Source organism: Castor canadensis, chromosome 8, assembly GCF_047511655.1.
Source record: "Castor canadensis chromosome 8, mCasCan1.hap1v2, whole genome shotgun sequence".
NCBI classification, from domain to species: domain Eukaryota; kingdom Metazoa; phylum Chordata; class Mammalia; order Rodentia; family Castoridae; genus Castor; species Castor canadensis.
In genome coordinates, this window is record NC_133393.1 from 27,641,634 (window position 1) to 27,646,413 (window position 4,780).

Consider the following 4,780-nt stretch of genomic DNA (forward strand, 5'->3'; position numbering starts at 1 on the left):
AAATGGAAAATCAATGCCATAGCTTAACTACCTCAATTTACACTTCAAGAAACTAATGATATAAATGCTGAAATTTCTTGCTTATGTACCAATGTGCTAAGAAATAGTTTAAACCTAAGTCTTCTTCCTATCCATGGAGATGTGATCATTCAGCTATTTCAGAGGATGTGTCTATCCTAGTGGTTCTGACAGCTGGGTTTTCTCCTTCTTCTTCTGCTATTTCTATCTCAATACATGTACTGTTCTAAATATTTCACTAATGCCTTGCAGCAGAGCCTCTGAAAATAATCATCTGAATCCACTGCCCTATATCACATCTACTCCATCAAAATTCCTGGAGATAGGAAGTAACAAACTCATTTTAAACACATCCTTAGTCAATTTTTATGACAACAAAAGAAAATTGTTGTTTTGGAGTTTCCAAAATGCAGTCACTTCTATTTTTCATTTAATCCTCATCAGAACTCAAGGAAATAACTATTATCTTTCAAAATGATTGCCTTACATGTTGAAGCCAATTGCCTCTAGTACTGCCATGAAAAGTAATTTGGTCACCTGATGCAAGATAATTCATACTACTTGACATACAAGGTTTGGCATGCCATTTTCAATGAGTGCATGGCAAAAGAATGATCGTGCTTTATCAAAGTCATGCCTCTACCTTTTTGGTCACTTCCTTACTATAGGTGAAACAAGTTGAAGAAAATGAAAATAACTCATGAAAGTCACCCTGAAGAGTTCATTCTTCTAGGCTTTGCTGACTGTCCTTGGCTAGAACTTCCTCTATTCATTATTCTTCTGATAACATACCCCATGGCCTTGATGGGAAACCTTGCAATCATTCTGGTATCGAGGTTAGACCCCCACCTCCACAGCCCCATGTATTTCTTCCTCACTAACCTCTCCTTTTTGGAAATATGTTATACCACAAGCATTGCCCCTCAAATGCTGTTTAACTTAAGAAGCTCCACAAAGACCATCATCTATATGGGATGTGCAGTTCAGCTCTTTTTCTTCAGCACACTGGGAGCCACAGAATGTCTACTCTTGGCCATTATGTCTTTTGACCGCTATGTGGCCATCTGCAGACCTCTGCACTACACCCTCATCATGAGTCAACACATCTGCATCCTATTAGTATTCATTGTATGGCTGAGTGGAATTACCTATGCTGTCTTCGAGGTCACTCTCACATTACAGTTGCCAATGTGTGGCATCAATAAACTTGATCACTTGTTTTGTGAGCTTCCAGTTCCGATAAAGACTGCTTGTGGTGAAAAGGAAGCTAATGAACTTACACTCTCTGTGGTATGCATTTTTATATTAGCTGTTCCTTTCTGCTTAATTCTTGCTTCCTATGCTAATATTGGACGCACTATATTGAACATTAAATCTTCTGCAGGAAGGAAAAAGGCCTTTGGGACATGTTCCTCTCTTCTCATTGTAGTTTTATTACTCTATGGACCAGGCATTAGCATGTATCTTCAGTCTCCCTCCTCCATCTCTAGGGACCAGGCCCAAGTTCATGGCTCTCTTCTATGGAGTGGTGACTCCTACACTCAACCCCTTTATCTACACCCTGAGGAATAAGGATGTAAAGGGGGCATTAGGCAGCCTGATGAAGAGCACTTTCAGTTCCAAATGATGGCTGGTAGACATTAAAAGAATTTGCTTAACAATTAGAAAAGATTTGTGCAGCCTTTTCAGTAACTCATTTTTGTTTCATACTTCAATTTCATGTTACATATTCTTTTTGCAAAACATAATATTTCTTATATTCTTTATAGTGACATTGATCAAGGATGATATTCAGCAAATATTCACCCATCTGGGCACGCTTTTGTGAAATTGTATTAACTTGTTTCTATTCTGCTTCCTACTTTTGAAATAGTAACTGTGTGAAGAATTTTAAAATTTATAGTAAATATTGTCACGTAAATTCATAGTTCAAGATAAGCACCACAATCATAGTATGGCAAATACTATGGACTTTCTGTCAATGTCACCTGGGAAGCACTGCATTATTCTCTGCAATTTGGCCTATTTCTGTGTGTAAAACCTGGCCACCCCGTGTGCTCTGGGTGAAGCACTCTGTGCTTGCAAGGAATCATGAATCTCTCAAAGTGACCAACCTCAATTTATGCTGCTGCTGCTGCTTTTTTGAAAGTACATTTTAATTCTTGCGTGGTCAATAGCACGCAGTGATTTGTATGTTTAAAGAATTTTATTTGCCTATTAAAATTAATAGAATAAAAATATGTTTCTTAACATTCTCTGTAAATACCATAAGCCTACCAAGACTTCCAAATCAGTTAGAGAACAAGGAAGTCATAGTAATAATGATTCACAGCCAGGTGTGGTGACTCATACCAATAATCCCAGCTACTTGGGAGGCAGAGATTAGGAGGATCATGATTCAAGGCCAGCCCAGGAAAACGTTAGCAAGACCCCCACCACCTCAACAAATAATCCATGCATAGTGACAGTGGCATGTTCATAAACCCAGCTGTGTGAGAGGCATGGATAGGAAGATCATGTTCTAAGATCAGTCTCAGGTAAAAAAAAAAAAAAAGAAAAAAAGTAAGACCCTATTTTAAGAATAACCTAAAGCAAAAGGGAGTGGAGGTGTCAAGTGGTAAAGTATTTGCCTAGCAAGCATTGGGTCCTTAGTTTCAAACTCCAGTAAACTGGAAAAATAAAAAATTGACCCACCACCTAAAATGCCACTGGAATCTGAAATCAGTATCAGAAAGAAATAATTTGTATTTCTAGATGTAAAAATAACTGTATCACTTCAACAAATAACATTCTTTTTATTGATTTAGTGTGAGACTCCAGTGATGCTCAACGTTTTTATTAAAAGCTAAAAGTACATAAATTTAGTTCCAGGATTCACACCCTGTCATATGCATCCCCTCCAAAATTTCCTATGTTGTATCTTAATGTTCAATGTGATTACATTCAGCAGGAAATGTATGTGAGCTGAGGACTCCTCCCTCCTGAGTGGAAATAAGGCTTAGGAAAGAAGTGTGCCCTTCTGCCATCCTTCATGTGAGAACACAGTGCTGTGTCCTTCCAAAGGATGCAGCAACATGGTGCCATTTTGGAAACCAAGACTGAGTCCTTACCAGACATCAGTTTGTTGGCAATTTATCTAGAACAACCAGCTTTCAGAACTATGAGAAATAAATTGCTCTTGTTTCAACATTAATCATCTTTAGATATTTTGTTATAGCAGCATGAATGAATTAAGAAGCTTCCAAAACTTATAATATGCTCAGAAATTTAGTTATAGTAATTTAGATGTAATTAATTACTTTGTATTTATTTGTTATTAAATTCATTTGTTGAAAACTCAATGTGTTACTAGTGGAGAAATAAGTACTGTAAGAGAAAACAAGTGATCATTTGGACTTCTCTGGCACATTTTGTGGTATAGTCAAGCTCTAAACAGATCACTGGAAGAAAAATCACAACTTATTCTAAACAAGAATCAGCTATAAGCCTGATGTATTCTTAAAAATAACACATCATCTAGTGCACATTCAGTTTTCAAGGGCATTGGACTATGGTATATTTACTTTGGAAAAAAAACCAAAGAACTTTGTTTTTTTTTTTATTCATATGTGCATACAATGTTTGGGTCATTTCTGCCCCCTTCTCCTACCCCCTCTCTTACACCCCCTTACACCCCCTCCCTCTTCCCCCCTACCCCCTTGCCACCCGGCAGAAACTATTTTGCCCTTAACTAAAGAACTTTAAAAGCTGACTGATTTCTGACTAGCAATGGCTAATTATCAGAAACTTATAAAATTTTGTACAGATACATACTCTTATAAAAACAAAATTCAATGATCTTAATTAGTTATTAATTAATTAAGGTATCATTTTAACTTTAGCTTAGTCATGCTAAGAAATAAAGTATTTTTAGATTTGAGGGGAAAATAGTGCTGTCCAATATTGACAGCACTATTTAACAAAAAAGTTGTACTTTCTCTAGTGCACATCCTTTGGTGCCTTTGTGAAAAATAAGTTGTCTATATGTACATGGATTAAATCCTGGCTTCTCTATTTGTTCCATTAGTACTTTTATTACATTTTTATCAGTGTACAAAGGGGTTTCATTGTGAATTTCCATGCATGAATACAATGTACCCTGATTAAATTCACCCTCTTTGTGTTTGCCCCTCATCCCCACTTACCTCCTTAAAATAATTTCAACAGGTTTCATTTCTATTTTCATACATGTGTATAAAGTACTTTGACCATATTCATGCTCCATTCACCTTTTCCTTTCACTCTCACCCATCCTACTGGTACCCAGCCCCAAACAGAAACTGTTTTACATTCCTCTCATTCATTTTTAAGAACTAGATTTCTCACATATGAGAGAGAATATGTGGTATTTGTCTTTTTCACTCAACACTGTCACTCAACACTGTGATCTCTAGTTCCATCCATTTTCCTGAAAATGACATAATTTCATTTTTTTTTCTCCATTCTTTCATTTATGGCAGAATAATACATATCATTCATCAGTTGTTGAATGCCTGGGCTGATTCCACAGCTTGGCTATTATACATAGTGTTGTTGTGCAAATGGGTGTGCAGGTATCTCAACTGTATGTTGGCTTACATTCCTTTGGATATATGCCCAGGAGTGGTATAGCAAGATAATATGTTAGTTCTATTATTAGTTTTTAAGGAACCTCCACACTGAATTCATACTGGCTGCCCTAATTTACAGTCCTAACAACAGTATACCAGGGTCCCTTTTTCCC

At 36.7% G+C, this 4,780-nt stretch overlaps 1 pseudogene; it reads left to right on the plus strand.

Moving 5' to 3' along the window:
* Positions 1-705: 705 nt before the first annotated feature.
* Positions 706-1,645, plus strand: LOC141425461 (olfactory receptor 2B11-like; annotated as a pseudogene).
* Positions 1,646-4,780: the final 3,135 nt, after the last annotated feature.